The sequence below is a fragment of the Scardinius erythrophthalmus genome (genome assembly GCF_964197995.2).
Source record: "Scardinius erythrophthalmus genome assembly, chromosome: 1".
In the NCBI taxonomy this organism is placed as follows: Eukaryota; Metazoa; Chordata; class Actinopteri; order Cypriniformes; family Leuciscidae; genus Scardinius; species Scardinius erythrophthalmus.
The window spans coordinates 26256214-26279820 of NC_138221.1; the positions used below are offsets into that span (position 1 = coordinate 26256214).

At 40.8% G+C, this 23607-nt stretch overlaps 1 pseudogene across 1 annotated transcript; it reads left to right on the top strand.

The window, feature by feature from the left end:
• The first annotated feature begins 4218 nt into the window (after positions 1-4218).
• On the top strand, positions 4219-11917 carry LOC308695523 (nuclear factor 7, brain-like; annotated as a pseudogene). The gene is made up of 6 exons: positions 4219-4617; positions 4727-4822; positions 10419-10649; positions 10727-10749; positions 10831-10949; positions 11427-11917. The product of its transcript is annotated as a nuclear factor 7, brain-like (transcript).
• Positions 11918-23607: the final 11690 nt, after the last annotated feature.

The following is a 23607-nucleotide window of genomic DNA, read 5'->3' on the forward strand; positions in this document are numbered from 1 at the left end:
CCGTTCATATGCGCCTTTAGTTTGACCTATCCTGGACACAGAGCCGCGGTAGCACCAGCCTCCTCATAGTCTACTAAAATAATGATTTCAGAAAACTTCAGAATAAATCAAGATGTAACATTTATTTGTCAGGTAAAAATGTATCATGCCGATTACACAAGTAAATGATTAAAAGCCAATTCAGAAATAATAAATACATGATCATTTACTCAAAGATGACTCTAAGAGTAAGCAATGCATTCCTGACAGAGACACACACTGATGTGTCAGTGCTCTCCAACAGGAAAACACTGAAACATCACTGTATGGGGGATGATCCTGGTAAAGGGTCCCAAAGACTGCTCTGTCCCCTCGCCTTAAATACCCAGACCAGACCAAAAGGGTAATACAAATATTGTTTAGAGCTGTTTTGGGTCAATTCATGTACCAATTTATTGCAGGGTGAGTTTTGTCTTAGCAGTTATTTACTTTAGTTGTAAAATATTTGTTCTTGTTCAATTAACCCTGTTCATTGGTTATTTAAATAATGCATCTTGGAAAAAGGGAGACACCTACTGGCAAGAAGGGTGTACAATGGATTAAATCAGCCATCTTCTCAGTTCACTCTGTTGAGAAGGATGGTAGGTGAAAAAGTCTCCGGTCGATCGGTTAAGAAAATGTTGGAAGATATTGTTTTAGACAAAAACAAAGTCAATTGCATTTGTCTAGAAATGTGTTTGAGAGAACTTTATTCTGTATTTTCTGTTCAGAATGGTAAATTAGTGTAGCAGGGTCTTACATGCCTTACAGGTGGCTGTGCACGCCACATGCTAATGGCGTCTGCTTTTTAATTTATTTGGTATATTTGTTTTATTATTTTGTTTATTATTTTCTGACAGTTTTATGGCCGGACCAGCAGTATTTATTGTCTGTTTGGTGCTCTTTGTGTCTTTTCCAGGTATGATGTATTACTTTTCTTCCGTGCAATTTTTGTTCTATATTTCTAAAAGAAAATTCATATCATATTCTGAGTCATATATGAGTCACTTTTTCTTTCTTGTCGTGTAGCAACATTAACAACTTTACATATAAAATCTATGAAGCTCTTCTTTTCTACAATCAATGTGTTCTCGTCAACTTTACACTTGTGATTGCATTGTTGCTTTGGGGATGCTGGCCTTTCTGGCTGAGATGTCCTTATGTCTGAACTCTGGGGTACTGAATACCTTGCATTGTCATTCAGATTTTCCTGATTCTCTATTTCTGTTATTCCTTTTTGTTTGATTTCGTAACTGCCAATACCCTTTAATGCCTCTGCATATGTCACCGTATTCACGACCTTGTACCTCTGTACGTCTTTAGCTTGTTTCTGAACTACATATCCAGCATATGCTCACCTCCACAATTGCAGAATTTTAGCTTAGCATCCTTTTTACACTTTCCATAGTCATGTTCTCCTCCATTTTTCACACACCTTTGTCTCCATCTCCATCAGTTTTAACACCACTGTTGATCGTTTGGAGTCTTTTAGCTTCTAGTACCTTTTATCTCATTCTTCACATCCTCCATGGACATTTCCAGCAGCACATGTGAAATCACTCCTCTTAATTTTGCTGCCATTCCTGATATGTGCACTTTAATCTTTCCACCCCCAAGGCTTTTCATTTTCAGAATCATCTCCTAGCCTTCTGCTTCGTATTTACTGTTGATATTAGAATTCTTCTATTACTCTGCAATTTCTTCAGTGATTTTGCTTGTTATTATCAGGTGTCTTCAATCATCATACAATTATCACTCAATTAATCACTTAATTATCTCATTAACTCTAGCACTGCTTCAGTGTTACTTTTAACACCCTGTTGGTGGTTCCCATATAAACACTGAACAGTGTTAATTTAGCACTGGGGATTTTGCTGTGTGAGGTAAATATAAATACTAGTGGTGGGCCGTTATCGGCGTTAACGCGAGACTCTTATCGCGCGATAAAAAAAAAATATCGCCGTTAATCTATTCCCCAAGTTGGGTTGGGAGATTCACAAGCTATGATGACGCAATCTACCCGCGGCCGCGAGGTAAACCCGCGGCTGCAACGCATATTCGTCGTCATCTTAAGTAAACACGGCTGAAAGTGAAAGCTGGGGAAAAAGATCATGCAACATCCATTATTTGGACTTGGTTCGGATTTAAGACGTCCGACAATCAGCAGCAAACTATAGACAGAGTGTGTGGAGTGACAGTTCGGTAAGTTAACACACGACTAATCCGTTCTACCACCTCAAATTCAAAACGAAACATGATATCGCTGAATACCAGCGCGCGCGTATTATTCTCATTCCAATATATCTTAGTGGTGTAACGTTAACACATAATCTCTGTCTACGCCCGATTTTAAGAATCGCTGTGTTTCTTTTTAACTGAAAAGACATCAGTTAGGCACAGGGACGCGGGAAGTGGGGGTGCTGGGGGTGCTGCAGCACCCCCTGTTTTCACAGAATTGTAAATGCAACGCATATGTTAGTTCATTAAAATGTATTAATTTTTAGAATGTAGTCTATGGGATCAAATTCCCGCCAAATATATAGCGGTCACGTATAAAAAAATAATAAGCGTGAATCAAAAATTTAAAAACACATGTAAAAATATATTGCACAAACTGAAAAAAAATAATGCAAAATGATCAGAATAGCAAACAACGTGGTCACGGATCAAAATATAATAAGCGTGAATAAAGAAATAACAAGCATGAATAAAAACTTTAAACACATTAAAAGTTATTTTGCACAAAACTTAAACTTATGGTCATGCTTTGTTAAAAAGTATGGTTTTATTACTGTGTACTTTGTGCTTTCTTGCATTTTCTGCTCATATTTTACTCTTTTGTACGCTTGTGATGTTTTTCTCTTCGCTCTTCTTTCTATGTTCTGCGCTTGCTCTTCCAAATGTTGCAGTTCGAGTTTCATGTAAATTAGGGCGGGCTTAAGCGTCACCATTGGTCCACTAGTTCTAGATTGACAGATACTCCTCTAGCCAATCAATCGAAGAGGGGAGTTGACGTCACACCAATGCGACTCGTGGCTACTGATGCTTACTTGTTATACAGGGGAAGACGACCATCAACAGGACACCTTTAAACTGCATGTGTGCCTGCAACTCAAACTGTTGCCGGTATACGTATACCTGGCAATATGGTATAGTTAAATTCGTCATCCTAACAACGACCTGTTACAGTTATGCCTGTCTGATGATCCATCATTCACCTCTAATGCACTGGACCTGGCACCGCGAACGTCGATCTTCTCCAAGCAGCCACCACCACCTACTGGCCGTTTTACTTTCATATTTAAAATCATATTTAATCAATAACAAGGATGTGTAATGTCGGTCCTGACTCCTGGGTGCAGAGTTTAGCTCCTTCAACCCTAATCAAACACACCTGAACCAGCTAATCATTTGTTTTGGGTCTATGGTCAATGAATGTGCGGTCCAAGATAAGGAATTTAGGTGTAATTTTTGACTCATCCATAACATTCACTGATCTGATAAAGTGTGTGGTAAAACATTTTCTTTCAGTTAAGGACTATTGCTTGCCACTGTTGCCTTTGGCTTGCTCAGTTGGGGATACTTAATTTAATTAATCAATCAACAATACTATTGATCAGCATTACCAAACGTGGACGTTTTACACTAGAAACAAACACTGATGTACTATTTTATTTAATACTGTGAAGCTGCTTTGATACAATCTGTATTGTGAAAAGCGCTATATAAATAAAGTTGACTTGACTTGACTTATTGTAAAAATGAAAACTTTTTTGTCTGCCACTGATCTTGAAACAGTGATTCATGCATTTGGCTGCATTCTTCAAAGTCCGCGGCCTTCGAAGTTTGCAGCCTTCACATTGGGACACAGCTATTGTGTACCTTTAACCTGAAGAAACCCTGATGTTCCTGTCTGACCTGTTTAAACACACCCAAAGGTGATCAGAAACTCCACCCTCTTACAACACATCCAAGGAAGAGAGCTTTGCTTTTTCATACTGACTCTCTTCTCTCTCGACAAAAGCAAAAAAGAATCAGCTATCAATGAAGAATTAATAGAAGCACGTTCAATGAAGATTTTGAGAAGTTTGTTTCTGAACAGACAGCAAATCTTTGTGATTCTTCTGGTAATTAATTTTTGAAACCTTAATTCAAAAAAGTGAAAGTAAAGTTCAGATTGCTGGAGCTCAAACAGAGAAAATGGCTTCACTAAATGTATCTGCAGAAGAGCTTTCTTGTCCTGTATGTCGTGAAATCTTCAAGGCTCCTGTTCTTCTGCCATGTAGTCACAGTTTCTGTAAAGAGTGTCTTCAACAGTTCTGGAGAACCAAGAAAACTCAGGAGTGTCCTGTCTGCAGGAAATTGTCAAGACATAAGCCTTCAATCAATCTTGCATTAAAAAACTTGTGTGAGTCGTTCCTGAAGAAGAGAAATGAGAGGCGTTCATCAGGATCTGAGGAGATCTGCAGTTTACACAGTGAGAAACTCAAACTCTTCTGTCTGGAGGACAAACAGCCTGTGTGTTTAGTGTGTTTTACTTCACTTCACCGATGGGTCTGAATTTATGATTGTCGTGTTTTTGTGGTTTCATCATATAAGGTAAAACGGATTTACAGATGAGGATAAACACTTGTTTAAGCTTATGTATTACATATAAAATCATATTACATAAATCTCTGGTGTCATAGATTTTCTCTTTAAATTCTAGGAGGAGCTCAATACAGCACTGAAGTCCTTACAAGAGAAACTTGAACAAAATGAAAACATAAAAAAAAAGTTTGAGAAAACCGTTCAATACATGAAGGTAAGGATTGATTCTTTTGACATATATACAAATTTAAGGTTGCTAATACAATGCTAAATTATATATATATATATTATACACACAAGCCCCCTTGGGGGAAATAAATAAATTTGTTTTGTTTTGGAGAAAAAACAACAAAAAAATTATGATGTCCAGAAATCAATTTCAATAGTACATTGGGTTTAAGTTGTCGTTTAATGAGATCTACTAATATGTATTGTTAGTGCCGAAAATTTTCACGAGAATAAATGCATAGATCCGCAAAATTTACTTGTGTAAAAAGTACTTTAATGTTCTAGTGGAAGAACTTTTGCTAAGCGTGTCAGAGATTCTGGGTTCAAATCTGCACTAAATTAATCTGTTCATCAGGGGTTGTATATCAAAAAGAGGCACGTTTGTGTGAATTTTGTTTTGTGATTTCACCGGAACGAATAGAGAGTCTCAACAATGGCGTTAAGCGATAGACTGAACCGCGTGTCCCTGTGAAGCAAGTGCGCGAGCCCCAAGAGAACAGCTGTATCCGCACCATAGCAGCGGCAACGAGCTCAGCAACTTTTTCAGTGCAAAACAACACATTTCAGTGCTATAGAAAGACTCTTATTTAACAAAATTATGCCTTACTAAGAAGTCTAGTTTCAAATATAATTCAGTTTCAAATAATTCTTTTGAAGTGTTGGTGCTTAATGTAACAATATCTAGTGTGAATGATAAATCACTTTTGAGATTTGTGCTGGCTACTGTATACAGGCCATCAGGGCACCATACAGACTTTATCAAAGAATTTGTTGACTTTCTATCAGAGTTAGTACTGGCTGCAGATAAAGTCCTAATTGTTGGTGATTTTAATATGTATGTAGATAATGAAAAAGATACATTGGGATTGGCATTTAAAGACTTCTGATTTAAATTCTTAACACTATTGGAGTTAGACAACACGTGTCAGGACCTACTCATTGTCATAATCATACTCTAGATCTAATATTATCACATGGAATAAATGTTGATGCCATTCAAATTCTATAGCAGAGTGATGACATCTCAGATGTATTAGCTCAAATAAAGGGAATATATATATATAATTAATAATTAATCATGGTTATGATCAAGTATTGCATACATATTTTAAATCGCCCAAAAAGGGAATACATAGCCCATGTATTTGTATCTCTATATATAGATAATTAATTACAACGAATTATAATCAATTATGAATATACAGATAGGCTAGATCAAATTTCAGAATAACCTTTAACATAATTAATTTCACATAACATAATCCGTTCATCCACCGAACCGACCGTACGATCTTCTTATTAACTTCTTAAGGAGGATTATTTTTTCTCATAAACTCTCAAGAAAGGATATTCTTCTGGTAATGAAGAATAACTTTCCTGTTCTTTAAGATTACTAACTAAATTACTCAACAATTTAAAGCTTGTAGCTAACGATCACACATTTAAGAGACTTTGTTAGGTGAGCAGCAGACAGAGACAATCAAGAGTATAATGTATTTTAATAAATGAAACTATGAAAACATACGACTACATTTAAACAAAGAATATTTATAAACAGAATAACGAAAGTAAATAAAGAAAGAGAGAGCAGATCACAGAATGGCAAAATATCACAAACAGTTAACCTTTGAGAGCCAGCAAAGAATCAAATCAACATTAACCCTTTAAGTGTCACCCCCCTTTTTTTAAATATACATGAAAATGCACATTTCGACTTTAAATGGTTGTAATTAAAGAATGCTTTGGAGTATAGACATAAAATTGGTCTTGTTTTAAAGAAGACATTTGGCAGATTTTTGTCGAAGTGAAATAAATTAAGAAAGTGAAACAAAAAAAAGTTATATAAGTTTGTGTTTATGAAAATGTACAATGTAAAAAAATTAATTATTCATATTTTATATAAAATATATATTTTTAAAACCTGGCCGACTCTAAAACTGCTAGAAAATCAAAGCCAAAAATCTGACTAAGTTGTGTTTCAAATTTTAGGTTGATATCTCAAAAAATGAGCTTTCAGTGAGATTTTGTTTGGGCGCAGTACCAAACATTTTCACTAGGTGACAACCAGACTCCATTACTGCCCATATAAGGGCGCCTTCATTTCCATATGCGTTATTAAAAACATATTAATATATTTTTTTCTAAAATAATTGAATGGATGATATCTTTTGAACTCTTGGCATGAAAACAAACTGAGGTTTCATCCATTCTTTCATGATTTTTCATGTTCATTACTATTTCAAAATAAAGGTCTGAACACGCCTTAGGAATATGAAAATATTCTTGTTGCAAATTGATAAATTACAGCTCCTCTCTAATTTATTTTGGAAATCATTCACCAAATATGAAAACTAGAGTTTGTAAGCTTTCAAATGATATATAGTTTGTCAAGATTAATTTATGTTTATTATAGGATATTACTGTTTTAAATATGTAATGATTTTGGGCCCACCGGTGGGCCGGTGACACTTAAGGGACAGACAATCTTAAACGCATTTAAATCTCGATAGAAATAATACTTGCATGGATCTTTGGTGCTGAGCAAGAATGCGTGTGCGTGTGTGATGATCCTCGCTGGGTCCTGAGTTTGAAGTGTTCTCTCGGTTCTTCCGGAGCGCGTGTCGTTCGCGGGAAGTTTAAATGGTTTTCTTGTAAGCAAAGTTGCCAGAAATTCAGGTTAAGTCCATTTCACTCGGAGACAGAAATGAATGAGCACGAGACTAAAACAAGGCAAGAAGCCGGAGATAAGACTAAGACAAAAAGCTAAGAAACAGAGGTAAGACACAAAACAAAACTCGGAGTTGATGAGCCACCGTCATTGTCATTTAAGGAAAGCTTAGTCCACACCTTTTTTGGGTGAACTGACCAATAACACTCAGAAAACTTTGAGCGGGAGAGAGTTCCCTTTCGAGAACGGTCACTTTGTATTACGTAGCTATACGCAGTGGGGAAACTCCTTTTCCTCAAATTCTGAAGCCTAAAATGTAAAACGCATTTGCAGTTGCACAGCTAGCACAGTGAGTGTCTGGCTCACTCATTGGCTGTGCTGCGGCAACTGCACATCCAATGGCGAGGGGGCGTGGCTTAGCCTATATTAGTCCCCGAAATAGCAATTTTAGCAGGTTACATCGACTGAAGCAACAACACTTCACGTCTCTGAGTCTGAGTTGAATCAAGCATCACACGTTTAGAGCGTGCAGTTCTACAGTGGACTACGCCTACAACAACTGAAGTCGTCTTTCCCCTGTCACCGCTCTGCTGTCGCTATCCGGCGACCAACGCATATCATTTGCATTTATTGCTATTGTTTGCTTTAGGAGCGCAAGGATTGTTTCAAATGCCTCGCTCTTCTTGCGCCACATGCGGATCCCTTCTGCATGAGGCCGAAGGGCACACGGAGTGAATCTCATGCCTGGGACCCGCCCATGCTCAAGCTGCACTTTCTGCCGGTGGCTGCTCGGTCTGCAAAAGCATGCCTGTTTCTGTTCTACGGACGCGGCTAGCTCTCTCACAAGATGGTGACGCCGCTTCTCCTGCTCTTCCTTTTCCTGCCCTACTTCTGCCGAGGAAAAATAAGCACCGCAGCCAACGGCAGCCCGAGAGCATGGATGTTAGCGATGCTGGCCATCAACACAATGGCGGTGTTGCAGGTCTACCAGGCCAAACTCCTCCAATCCATGGATGAGGCTGGCCTGGACCCTGAAGCCTTCCGGGATCTGCGATGCGCCATGGACCTACCAAGGCTACAGCGCAGGCCATAGGGAGGAGCATGGTTAACTTAGTCGTGCTCGAGCGCCATCTCTGGCTGACACTCACTGAGATCAAGGACGCGGACAGAACCATGTTCCTCGATGCCCCCTGTCTCCAGCTCTGGCCTCTTCGGCCCGGCGATGAAAGGGTTCTTTGAGAGGTACACCGAAGTGCAGAAGTCATCCCAAGCTATGCGACACTTCCTGCCCAAGCACGCCAGCTCTGTGTCGAGCAGGCCCAAGACCGTGCCGCCTTCTCCTCAGCCAGCGAAACCGGCTAAGCAGGTCTCTTAGCCCCGCCCTGCGGCTGATACCCGCCTCCACTCGTGACCAGTTAAGCACTACCTGCTGCCCCAGCGCCAGGCCTCCGACGACTTCCTAGCTTCGGGAGTGAAAAGATAGGGCTTGTGTCTTGCGCTAGCCGGACCACCCTCAAAAGGCCCATGAAACTTCTTGCAGCTCCCTGTTCAGGTGAGGCCGCTGGAGATTTTATTATTGTAAACAGGCCCTCTGCACTGCACCCGCCTATACAAACAAACGCCGTTTTCACGGCGACCCAGAGTATGTTTCAAACACACAACACAAAGGTTCATGGTCCCCCTTCACTAGGTGGCCCCCTCCCAGTTGTTTCACAGACTTTGCCCCAGGCGAAAGCCTTTACAGTCAGCCCAACACTCAGTATGTGCACAAATCACAATATAAGGGTATCAGGTCCCCCTCCGTTAGGCGGCCCGTCCCAAAACATGTGTCAAACCCTAGCCACACAAGCCTGGCCTGGCAAGCCATCCCCGGTGTGTTGAGTTGGGTTATGAACACGATAAAGCAAGGCTACTCACTCCAATTTGCTCGCAGACCCCCAAAGTTTCAGGTGGTCATCGAGACTTCGGTGAGAAGCAGCGTGTGTCACGTGCTTCGCTCCGAAATACAAAATCCGTTAGCAAAAGGGGCACACAACTGTCAGACAGTGTGCTCGTTGTACCATGTTGGACTATTTTCTTTAAGCTTAAGACAGTACTTAAGACAGTACTAACTGTCTGTTAGTACAACGAGCACACTCTGGCCCTTAAGAGAGCAGCCAGAAAAATGGAGCGCAACTGGAAGAAAACAAAACTAGAGGTATTTCGCATTTCATGGAAAGAGAGCTCGATTGCATACAGAGAGGCCTTAAAAGCTGCTAGATCTGCTTATTTTTCAACCCTATTAGAAGAAAATAAACAAAACCCTAGGTATTTATTTGAAACAGTGGCTAAACTAATGAAAAATAAAGCTTCAAGCCCAGACGTTTCCAAGCAGCACAGCAGTAATGACTTTATGAACTTCTTCACTTATAAGCTTTAATAATATCAGGGAGAAAAAAAATATACGATAATATCAGGGAGAAAATAAATACGCAACTGTCTACTACAGTATCGCATCAGGCAGTGCATTGTAGTCTCGGATGGATGGATGTTCGCGTTGACGAGATCGTTTCTCCCGCCACTTGCTCCTCAGCCTGGACAGCGCTCACACGGGTTGCCAGTTTGAGCACACGCAACAGGAATGAGTGCAATGGACAATGAAAATTGGCAAATTGGCAACGTGCAACATCACAGACCAAAACAAAAACAAACATTCCAGCCTGGAAACGCACATTTCAAAGTAAAATAACTGGCTGAAGAAGTGTTTTTCAGAGAAACGATTATGTGAACGTAGCATGTTTCCTCTATATATGCAAACATATTATAGTATTTTTATGCTTTAGTGGAGTGAAAAAAATACATACAGCACCTTTAACTAACCCACATTTCACCACTGATCTTTGAGATGATTGAAGTGAATATAATTTGATTTCAGTCTCAAGCTGAGCACACAGAGCATCAGATTAAACAGCAGTTTGAGAAGCTTCATCAGTTTCTCAGAGATGAAGAGGAAGCTACAATCACTGCACTGAGGGAGGAAGAGGAGCAGAAGAAGCAGATGATGAAGGAGAAGCTGAAGAAGATGGACAGACACATCTCAGCTCTTTCACACACAATCAAAGACATGGAGGAGATGATGAAAGCCAGTGACGTCTGCTTTCTGAAGGTCTGATTTCACATCATTGATTGATTGATTGATGATTAATTGAGTTCTTGATAATAAATGGTGTGTTTTTTCTGCAGAAGTTTCCAGTCTCAATGAAAAGGTGAGTGATCTGCTGGTGTCTCTGGTCTCTCTGGTTCTGATCCAAAGCCACTGCAGTTCTGACTCCTGAATGTTCTTCCAGAGTCCAGATCTCACAGCCGGATCCACAGATGGCTTCTGGAGCTTTGATTCATGTGTCACGATACTTGGGCAACCTGCCGTTCAGAGTCTGGAAGAAGATGCAGGACATCGTCCAAAACAGTGAGTCTGGAGAAGATCTGTGCTGTTACACACTGGAAATCATGCATGTGTTTTTCATGAAACAAAAGTACCAGATTATTTTAATTTATAGTAACCCACATACCAACATTGTGATGTCCCAGATCCGGCCCACATCTGGCACATGTGGAATGATGATCTGGCCCACATGCAGTGTGGAATGACAGCCCTTGGGTAGCATGATCAGATCTGATTGTGATTACAACTTTTCCAAAATCAGTTTCTCTTGATGAGACACAAATGTTTGAATCACACATTTAATGTTTGTCGCTGATGGCATTGATAATATTGACACTGATAATAAAAATTAGTGAGTAACTAAAAACACTGATCAGAGGAAAATGTCTGATGTGTTTGATCAATAGGGTTAGTGTCATAATTCATAATAATCTGTGTTCGGTTCACTCTTGATCATTATATGAACATCAGAATAAAAGGATAGTGATTGTGTCTCATCAGCTCCTGTGATTCTGGATCCAAACACTGCTCATCCACGTCTTGTCCTGTCTGATGATCTGACCAGTGTGAGAGAAATCTGGGATGAACAGCCGCTTCCTGATAATCCAGAGAGATTTGACTTTCTTTGTGTTCTGGGTTCAGAGGGTTTTAACTCAGGAACACACAGCTGGGATGTGGAGGTTAAAGAGAGTTCAACCTGGAGACTTGGAGTAACTACAGCATCAAACCAGAGGAAGGGATGGGACTGCTTTAACACTGATGTCTGGAGTGTGGAGTATGATCTGTATGGTCTGACTGGGTTTGGTTTTCCCATTGAACAGGATCTTGAGCGTGTGAGAGTTGATCTGGACTATGACAGAGGAACGGTGTCATTCTCTGATCCTGTAACTAACACACATCTACACACATTCACAACCACCTTCACTGACACACTCTTTCCAGTCTTCTGGTGTCCTGAATCTCTGAGGATCTTACCGGTCAATTGTCAGTAAAAGTTATCCTGTAAGTCTGGATCGAGCTGCTTTCATCTTTTACAGTCATCATGTTTGCAGTATTTAATCCATATCACATGAGTAAAGCCGGGTGCACACTGTGCGATTTTGGCAACGATTTGGCCGTCTTTTCGCAAATTTTGCAAATCCTTAAAGATTCCTCTGATCTTAAGCTAAAGTTTGAAGTCTTTGATTGTTTTATGACCGTTGTGATAAAATTTTACCTCCGACGAAATTCTGGCAGTGTCAGAAGATTTGACACACAGTTCCGCAGTGTGACCTAAGACGACCGTCAAATTGTCTTTGTTTTTCAAGACAAGCTATGACCAAAGTTAATGTAAGCCACCATTTCAATCCCGCGTGTAATGCCAAAACCAAAAGTATCATTGATCGATGATGTAAAACTCCGGACAAGTTTTCTTGTGTGCATCTGTTTTTAATGGGTCTTGACTGCCATACAGTCTAACATTAATGACAATTGAGATCTTACAGTGTGATATGACTTACAGCAAGGATCATGTTCGTATAGTCTGTCAAGCAACAATCGTAAAGGACTATGATAAATCGCAGTGTGCACCCGGCTTAAGAGTGCTGTTGATCTGTGATTGAGCTGTAGCTGATCACATGACTGTTAGCTGATCACATGATGCCCAGCACTACTGCATCACTCACAAGTCTCTGTGACACTGAAATCTCTTACAAAGATGAAAATTCCTATTTATATATTTTAACAAACGTGAGATTATGTGATTTTAGTACCATTAAATGAAAGTTTATAATGGTTGGACATGATAATGGAATGGATGGGTTAAAAATGTTTTGGGTTAAAAATCTTCCAAAATAAATTTGAGCAAGTACATAACCAGCCAGTGTTCAAAACTCTCTGCTTGCCTTAGCTTGATTCAAAATGGTAAGCTTGTAATAATGTATTTAATTCCAGTGGTACTGGTGGATTTCCGCGGGAAATTCGAGCATGTTTTTGTGTCATTACGTCACATCTGTACATATAAAGAAGGAGTCTTGGCTAGTAGGCTATGTTGCGTGTGAGGATGTTGGAGGTGGAGATTTATAGCCTTTTCTCGCAGCACTTGATATAATTAAACTTGTCAATTTGATGGCGGATCCAGAAAGGTTCAATGACAACTGGAGATTCACCCGTTGTAAAACGCAAAAGACTGCAAACGGCCCATGCAAAAACAAGGATAAATATCGGGAGGGCATTAAATGTAGTCATGCAATGCTGATGTTGTTAACATTAACAATTTGAGAACAAAGTATAATTTGCACAGTTTGACATGATATGATAAGCGAGTGTTAGATTTAATCAGCGTGATTTACTGCAATACTTTTTTCCCCTTAACATTAGTTGGTCAGAACAAAAGTGGATGTTACTTACTTGTTCAGACAACATTTTCCGGTGAAAATTCATATGTTGGTCATACTTCCAAAAAGTAGAATCTGTGATTATGAATGACAGGATCCACACCACCAGCGCGGTGACTGACAGGCGCACATTCTCCTCAAAACATTGGATTCATCCGTGCTGTGCCATGCCGAGGAACAACGCACCTAAAGTTGATAATTCTGTGAATAACTGCAATTGCAGATTTTGAACAGAGATCGACAAAGAGGAAAAACTGCAGACTGCAGCTTTAAAGGTGAACTAAGTAACTTTTTACCTTAACTGAACAGCTTCGGAGTCATTGGAATGGTTATATTACTTATTTCAGGTTGAATGGTGGTCGTTCCGCACCCGCCGTTTCTCAGAGCGCAAAGCTTGAATTAAACGTCTTTGCCCATTCTTTTTCTCAAGGCTGAAAAAGTATTTGGACGACGCATCCATTTGGGCTATACTCTGAAATCATTGTGAGTGTACTGCTGACAGAACTGTCTAATTTGAACTTTGCCAAAGTCCCACCACTGTTGTACTGATTAAAATTCGTGCTTTATATTTCTGTATTCCTCCCAAAAAAAAATTAAAAGAGCCCCTAAAAAACTTATAAAATGGCAGTAAAAGTATAAAATTTTAAAAATATAAAAATGCCAGTAAGCACTTCTAAGTTTGAGAGAGTTTAAAATAAAACAGCATTGCACCATTCCATGATCTGAGAAGCCTAGGAATAATTGAACATTTATTAAAAATATTAAGATGATGCTTAAATCCATAAACTCTATCCAATCTAGCAAACAACATTACGTTATCTCTTGTATGAACCCATGTGTATTGTCTCTCAGTTCCATTTAATTGCCTCCAGATATCACATAGTTCATACTTCTTTATTATGTGGATGAGCCGTTGTTGGGAAGGCAAATGAGGTTCAATGTGGTTTCTGTCCAATATATGTTAAGTACAATTAAAATCACCCCCCAAAAATGAATATTCTTCAGAAGAACAGTTTTGCAAGATAGAACATAATGTTTCTAAAAAAAGCATCCTTAAAAAAGCAACTGTAGCAGTTGGAGCATAAACACAGATAAAAACAAACACATTATTTTCGAAACAAGCTCTTACTTTTAAAAGTCTGCCTTTAATGATTTCATCAACAACATATGAAATTGGACTTAAAATTTTTGCAAACAAAACAGCAACTCCAGCACTTGTTGAAGTATGATGGCTCAGTACAGAAATACCATCAAACTCCCTTGCCCAATCAGCAGCATTTTTTTCCATCACTGTGTGTTTCTTGTAGTAAGATAACATCCAAGTTCTTCTGTTTTATCACTTCATTAAACATGGCTCTTTTCCTAATGTCTCTGGCACCATTCACATTCAAGGTATCCAAGCGTACTTCACTCATGGCAAAAGCAAGCAGAAAGAAGAAAAACAGCCCTCCTCTATAAGTAAAACAACCTTCTGCCATTAGGCTTCTCGTTTTTTCAACAAACTGCTTGATGTCAGGGAAATATTCTTGAACACCGACTCCGGCTCAGCCCGGCTCACCCCCGGCACCTCACAGTTCAACAAAACAGCCTCGGTTGCTTCACTCGTACCGGGAACGGAATTAACGTTATTTTCTTTATTAGCTTCAGTTTATTAGCTTTACATAATTTCGAATTATATGTCCTGATTTGCCGCAACCGAAGCATGCTTTTCGCGATTGTAACATATCATGTAATCAAATCCCTCAACACGAAAATTAAGTGACAATTCCAACTCGGCATCATCTTTAACTATCATAAATGCGAAACGCCTAAAAGAAAAAACGTGTTTCAAAAGAGAGGATTCACTACTGATCGCAATCTTTTTGATTGGGGATACAGTTTTCCGTAACGAGACAATGCTTGAGTTAGTATTTCATCATTAAGAAAAGGGGGAGCATTGGATAAAGTAACTCTTTTTGATGGTAATAAGAGGGGAAGCACAGACAAACTCATCGCTGATCACAATTCCATGCTCAACTAATTCGTTTGCTTTTTCAATACTGTTGATGAAAATCACCATGGCATTGTTCATCCTAGAGGCAGATACAATACATTCAAGCCCCACAACTACTCCGACAGCCATGCAACATTCCTCTACACCAGCAGCGGACGCCACTTTAACCGCATGGCGCCGCGTGAGTGAACCCAAAACCTGAGAGAGGGTGAGAGATAGAGGAATTTTAGTCTCTGAGGTTATTTTTAACCCAGAAAAGGAACTGAGAGAGAGAGAGAGAGAGAGAGAGAGAGAGAGTGTAGAGAGTAAGAGGAAAGAGGAAGTAAAGAGAAAGAGCCCCAAGAAAGGGACCCAGAGAATAAGAGAGCCAGAGCACTAAAGAGACAGAGCAACAGTTTCAATCTTCTTTTATCCTTTCCATCCTGACCATGTGACTAAAGAAATGCGAGACATTCAAACTGACCAATCAAATAATTACAACTTCCCCCACTGAACTAAAGGTGTGACGGTTCATCGACCACCAAAACATCTTGGCCTACAGGCCTTGATCACTATCAGCCCCTCTGTGCCTTTAGGAACTCCAAATGGTCCTTGTGGTAGAAAAAGGGGGTAGAAAAACAGTCAAGTAAATGTCTTTGTTCGTTTCAAATATCTTGGATTATTTTCAATTCTACAGTCACCATTGTTGAGATTCATATGCTGATTCTTGATGTCTGTGTGTCTAAACAAAATAGATTCTATGCACAAAGTATTTTCAAAATTGTTCATATTGCTGTTGGATCTCAAACTGTAAAATCTCAAGGCTACAAATCACCAATACTAAAATGCAACATAAAGATTTAGACTCTGAATGACATCAGTGAATCAGTTCACTAAATCAGTGGTTCTCAAACTTTTTTGGTCGCGCCCCCCTTTAAACCTTTAAAAAAAATCTGACGCCCCCCCCCCTCCCAATTTTTTTTAATTATATATATATATATATATATATATATATATATATATATATGTGGAACTTTTTTTTACAATGAAAAACGTGCAATGGTAAACTTACAAGTGTCTTTGATCTAAGAAATTATTGAAGGCCTGCTTTCTGTATTTCTCCTTGAAAAATGAAAAATAAAAAAATTACAAAATAAAATAAAAACGTGCAATGAAAAACAGGAATAGTTTAAATTTGTCATGTCATTGAATCAACAGTAAGAGAGAATAATAAACCAGAACTTTAACTTTTAATTTATAATTAAAAGTTAATATATAGCAGCTTTGGAGAGTGCCTCACGAGCTCAGCTTCTGGTTGGTCTTCTTACCAGAGCGCGCACAGCAGCGGAGTGCCGCGCGTTCACAATAGCAGCTCGTGATTCGGTCCGCTGAAGAGGTTTTTTTCTTTGGCGAGCAACTTCAATGTTGGGCTTGTTCCAACGGTCTGAAGAAGAACGATTCAGTGCCGTTCGTTGCCGCTTTATAAAAGAAGAGCGCTATCACTACCGCTTTCACGCACTTGAACGCGTAACGTAACGGCTGTATTTTTATTTATTTATTTTTTGCTGATCTCCCGCGCCCCCCCTGCAGTAACCTTGCGCCCCCCCTGGGGGGCGCGCCCCACACTTTGAAAACCACTGCACTAAATGATGGCAATTTCATCGTCAAACCATATTATGAGCAGGTTTTCTCTTGCAGTAACAAATGTGCTTTATAAACACAATGTTGGAATGGTCAGAGAAAAACGAACAATAAAAATGAAAAGGGTCAAGAGCCCAACTAAAGCAAACACTTTGAAACAGAAAATTCCATAGCACATTACCGTCTCTTTCTTTTTTCTTCTTGTTCGTCCATCAAAGTTGATGATGACCATGGCACGTTTGTCATTTTGTTGGGTTTTGATGAGTGCGCAGATGACTGAAGAGGCCAATCCGAGCCCGGAATTCCCTGCGGCACACTGGACAGGTCAGGGAGGATGTAGAGCTCTGAGGTGCAGCCACATGTCCTTCCTTGGTAGACTTGCGTTGCTGCCTCCTCAAGATAGCACAGGAGCTTCTCCTGCTCTCACAGAGGACTGCACCATCCTGGACTTTTCTTCTCCAGGCAGGTCGGTCCTGTGCTAGGGATTCCCAGCTTTTCAGGTCGAGTCCAAAGCTCTTCAAGGAAGCTTTAAGGGTGTCCTTGTAGCGCTTTTTGGGGCCACCTTGTGCTCGCTTGCCATTTTCAGCTCGCCAAAGAAGACTTGTTTTGGAAGTCTCACGTAGAGCATTCTGGTCACGTGGCCAGTCCATCTGAGCTGTTCCTTCGCAAGCATGGTGTAGATGCTGGGGATATTTGCCCTGCTGAGGACTTCCGTGTCAGGGATTCTGTCTTGCCACTTGATCCTCAGCAGTTTCCTCAGACAGCTCAAGTGGATATGATTACATTTTTTAGCATGGCGCTGGTAGACTGTCCAGGCTTCGCACCCATACAGAAGAGTTGGTAAGACAACAGCCCGGTAGACCTTCAGTTTTGTCTCCTGCTTGATGCCAGTCCTTTCCCATACCGAGTCACGTAGACGTCCAAAGGCTGCGCTGGCCTTGACAATCCTGATGTTAATTTCATCATCTATGTGCACAGCATGAGAGAGTGCACTACCAAGGTAAATAAACTTGTCAACGGCTGAAAGCTTTTTCCCATTCACAAAGATGGTTGGCTCAGTGTAGGGTTTCCCAGGAGCAGGTTCGTATAGGACTTCAGTCTTCTTTGTGCTGATTGTTAGGCCGAAGTTGTTGCAAGCTGAGGAGAGGTGGTCCATACTGTCCTGTAGATCTTTATTTGAGCCAGCAGCCAGAGCACAGTCATCAGCAAACAAAAGTTCTCGAACATTGACTTCCTCCACTCTAGTTTTGGCTTGCATCCTCCGCAGATTGAATAGCCCACCGTCAAAACGGTAAATGAAGTTAATCCCAGTGTTGTAATTCTGGAATGAGTCTTGCAGCATGGCAGAAAACACCATGCTGAAGAGCGTTGGCGCTAACACGCAGCCTTGCTTCACCCCGTTTGTGATTGGGAACGGATCAGAGAGTTCTTGCTGGTCTCTGACGCTGGCCATCATACCATCATGGAGATTGCGCACAATGCCAATGAACTTGTCTGGACACCCATACTTGGCCATGATTTTCCATAGGCCCTAACGGCTGACTGTGTCGAATGCTTTTGTTAAATCAACGAAAGCCATATATAGATCAACATTTTGTTCTTGGCATTTCTCCTGTAACTGCCGAGCAGTAAATACCATGTCAGTGGTTCCGCAGTCTTTTCTGAAGCCACACTGACTCTCAGGTAGCAGACCCTGGTCTAGATGGACAATTAGGCGGTTCAGAAGGATTCTTGCCAAGATTTTGCCAGCGACTGATAGTATGGAGATGCCTCTATGGTTGTCGCAGTCCTGCCGATCGCCTTTCCTTTTATATAGATTGATTATAGTAGTATCCTTGAACTCCTTGGGAACGGCTTCTAATTTCCACATAACCTGGAAGAGGTCGGTCAGTTTCTCGACTAAGCGAGGCCCTCCAGCCTTGTAGATTTCTGCTGGAATGGCATCGGACCCTGGAGCTTTGCCTGATGAGAGAAGTGTTATGGCTTTGCTGGTTTCCTCAGTGGATGGTAGAACAGCCAAGGACTGGTTTATTTCAACTTGAGGCAATCTCGCAATTGCCTCCTCATTTATGCACGATGGCCGATTAAGGACCGCGCTGTAGTGTTCGACCCACCTTTCAAGTATTTTGTCCTTCTCCGTAAGGAGTGTTGTTCCATCTAATTTCAGGAGAGATGAAGTTCCTGAGTGTTGAGGACCATAGACCTGCTTGAGTGCATAATAGAGGCACTTGGTGTTATTACTGTCAGCGTAGGATTGAATCTCCTCAGCTTTTACGCACAGCCAGGCGTCTTGCATGACTCTGAGTCTCTGCTGAACAATCCTGCGAATGTTGAGGAAGACAATTTTCTTTAAACTTGAGCTGCTGTCATTCAGATATGCTTTATGCAGGCGATGTTTTTCATCAAGGAGTGCTCGGATTTCTGCATCGTTCTCATCGAACCAGTCTTGATGTGTACGTAATGGAACACCAAGTGATTCAAGAGCTGTAGAATGCAGCACGGTCTTGAGAGCAGTCCAGTCTGCCTCAGCGTCTGTATGCTCGAAGCTTAGAGACTCCAGGTGATGGTCTAAAGCCTCAACAAAGGCCAGTCTGGTGTGTTCCTGTTGTAGGCGAGTGATGTTAAGACGCTTGACACGTCTTTGTCCTTGTGGGCGTCTGCTAGGCTTAATCCGGATGTTAAGTTTGGAGATAATGAGACGATGGTCAGTCCAACATTCAGCACCACACATTGCCTTGGTCACCCTGACATCGTGCCGGTCGCTCCTCCTCACGATGACGTAGTCAATCAAGTGCCAGTGGTGTGAACGAGGATGCATCCATGAAGTTTTCTTGCGCTTTGGTAGTTGGAATATCGTGTTGGTGATGAGCAGGTCAAATTCAGAGCATGTTTGCAGCAGTAGAAGACCGTTGCTGTTACATTTTCCAATACCATGTGCACCTATGACTCCATTCCATGATTGATGGTCACTTCCAACTCTGGCGTTGAAATCACCCAGTATCAGGAGTTTATCCGAGCTGGCTGTGGCAGCAATAATGACTTCCAGGTCATTATAAAACTTGGTTTTGATCTCGTCAGAGTTGGTCATGGTAGGGGCATAGGCACTGATGATGGTGGCCGCCTTTTTACCAAATAGGTGGAGCTGTAAGGTCATTAAACGGTCGTTTATCCCCTTGGGTTGGTTGACCAGGTGATTTTTTACTGCAAAACCAACACCAGCCTCACGTCTCTCCTCCTGGCCTCGTCCGCTCCAGAAGAATGTGTAACCTGCACCCACTTCAGTCACTTGTCCAGTATCGGCCAGTCGGGTCTCACTAAGGGCAGCAACATCCACATTATATCTGGCTAGCTCTCTGCCCACGAGGGCGGTGCGTCTCTCAGGTCTTTTTGATCCAGATGTGTCCATCAAGGTGCGCACATTCCAGGCGCCTACAGTGAGTGGTATCACTTAGGTCTTTTTCGTTTTATTTTTTGTTTTTCGACCGCAAGTACGGGATCCCGCCAGCTGCGGTAGGCTGGCCAGGATGTTTTGCAGCAGACAATGTTTAGGGTACCTTTTCTAACCCTTTCCTCACTACGGAGGTGAGCAGTGTGATCCTGAATAGGGCTGCTCAGTCACTCAGGGTGCTGCCGGACTTCACTGCTGCTTCGGTCCAGTGAGGGAACGACCAATATCCTGAGCCGCCTGCGTGCAGGTTTGCGACTACAGCTTCCAGCATATCCGTGCCTGCTGCTTCGTCGCTCACCCATCGCCACAGGACTTGGATAATGACGATGGTAAGAAAAAGTGCCATGACTTGCGCAGAGAACTTGGATTTAAGTGAAGGTGATTTGCGCAGCATTCATCCTCACTCTCTCAACCAGCCACATCTGTACCCAGTGGCAAGACGTAGTCAAGACGACTGGAGATGGTCCTGGTTGCAGTGGAAGGTCCAAAGACCCGTTTTGGTGGAATTTCCTCCACCAGGGGCTCCACGCGCCCAGGCTCAGACAAGCTGAGTTTTCCGGGTTAGTTAACCGCCGCCCGGGGTTCGGCGTTGGCAGCTGCTGACTGTACCGACTCACCAGGGATGTTGAGCCTGGTGTGCGCCTACGGTAGCAGCTAGAGGGCCGGGCCAGATGTAACAAGCCTGAGGCACAACTAGCTGGTCAGACACAAACATTACCGTCTAAACTTCTGTTGAATCTCAAGAACTTTTGTAGATGTATGATATAAATAAAGTCAAATGGGAAATAAGAAGTGCAATAATGTGTAATGGCTCGAAGTCAGTTGTAGTTCTTGTGTTTCTCTTTTATCTGATCTTGTTGTTTCTCTTTCCTTCAAGGATTCTTATTAACATTAGGTGTCACCACTAATGGCAAATCATCACTTAATTAATCACTTAATTATCCCATTAACTTCAACACTGCTTCAGTGTTAATTTTTAACACCCTGTAGTTGGACCTATATGTACTCGGTGTACATATAGGTCCAACTACAGGGTGTTAAAAATTAACACTGAAGCAGTGTTAGTTTAACAATGGGGATTTTGTTGTGCATCATCTGCATATAGAGCTGACTCAATTCTTCTGTCCAGATGCAGAAAAAATATCATTAATCATACCATTAAATAAAACTGGACTTATAATGCTCCTTGTGGAATTTCATTAATAATTTCAAATTCCTCAGATACTTCTGATCCCACTTTAACTCTAAGGGCCCTATCTTGCACCCAGCGCAATTGACTTTGTACACCGACGCATGTATCATTCCTATTTTGCACCCGCGCAAAGCGCGTTTTTTCCTCCACAGAAGCACGTCGGTAAACTAGGGAATGAACTTGCGCTCCCTGGGCGGTTCAGCGCAAAAAAGGAGGCGTGTTCCAGCGCAAACGTTCCTTCATGCTATTTTGCAGGTTTAGAAAACAGTTGCGCCACTAACCAGGAAAAAATGGTTTAAAGTCAGTGGCGCGTTGCGCATGTTATTCATATGCTATTTTAAGGGCGCATGCTTGGCCATAATCAATGTAGCGTGTGCACAACGCGCATACACTTTGATTCTCTCATCTACACAGAAGCAGCAGTTTTCATTTTTGCAAATTATACATTATTACGATAGATAGATAGATAGATAGATAGATAGATAGATAGATAGATAGATAGATAGATAGATAGATAGATAGATAGATAGATCTAGCTTACACATTTACCCAAATTATCATACGCCTTTTTAACCGAAGTTAATTTTGGTGGGTTTCTCATCCCCAACGTCCCTGACGAGAGTGTTGCTCTCCTTGGCTGTGAACCGCTCCTGCGCGCGTCTGGCAAATCCGCCGTTATAATAGGAATCCGCTTTAGAACAAGCGCGCCTGCTCTTAAAGGGAATGTGAGATGACGCTCTGATTGGTTTATTTCACGTTACGCCCAAACCACACCTATGAATAATGAAGCTACTTCAGACCAACCCATTTTAGATTTGCGCCTGGCGCAAGAGTCATTTATCCCGCCGGGAAAATAGCAACAGCGCCAAGACCCGCCCACATAGTTACTTGCGCTTTGCGCTTTGACACTTGCGTTTCAGATCGTTAAAATAGGGCCCTAAATCTTCTTTCTGATAAAAACCTACCTCCAATTCCTATCTTACTTAATTTAATTAATAAATCTTCCCTCCACATGGAGTCAGGCCTTTTCAATATTCATTAGTTGTTTGATTTAAAATGTTTTCTCTTTCTCATTGCTTACTTTCACAACAGCATTCATTGTAGAGCGTCCTTTTCTGAAACCACTTTGGTATGGCGCAAATAAACCTCTGTGTTCAAGGAAGCGGTTAAATCTTCTGACTAATATCTTCTCCATACACTTAGGTGGGATGTTAGGGCAATAGGTCTATAATTTCCAGCATTACTAGGATCCTTTCCAGGTTTATTAAAAGGCAGTATTAGGGCACTTATCCGACTTTTAGGCATTTTACCTTCTTCCCATATCTTATTAAATAAATACAATATTATATATTATCTGCAGACAATTCTCAGGTAGTTTCTAGAACATGACATAACTCAATTGATCTTCTCCTGTAGCAGTATTTCTAATACCATTTAATACTATCATTAGTTCATTCATATTAATTTCTGCATCTATGGTGCTTTTTATGTGACCAGGGATTTAGATTTACCACCAGGAACACATTAGGGGGTTCTATTTACTACTTTAAGTTTATTCATATGATGTAAAATAAAAAACAACTTATTTTCAAATGTTGTTTATCAATTTAATTGACAAGAAACAGTTTGTTTTAAATGATCACCAAAGAAACAGAAAAGAGCAAAAACACAAAATTCAATAAATGAGGTTCTCAGAGCTGGTGATAAAATTTAAACCACTTCACTGCTCTACATTACTCAGGGTGCAATATTCTCTGTGATATACTGTACACTTGAGTATCACAGTTCACTTGTGTATAACGAACACAATACTCTCTCTTAAACACGGCAATACAAGAATACAACCGTTTTAACATGCTAAAAAAAAAAAAAAAAAAAAAAAAAATAAGAGTAATGTAACAATTCTAAACCGTTACAATACAATACGGCAGTGGGAATACTGTATAAAGAGAACAAAACAACATAAGTACATTCTTTATATTACCCACTTACCTATCAATTGAGAAAAATTAGAGAACATAACAATCAGCTCCTACACACCAACACATTCACTT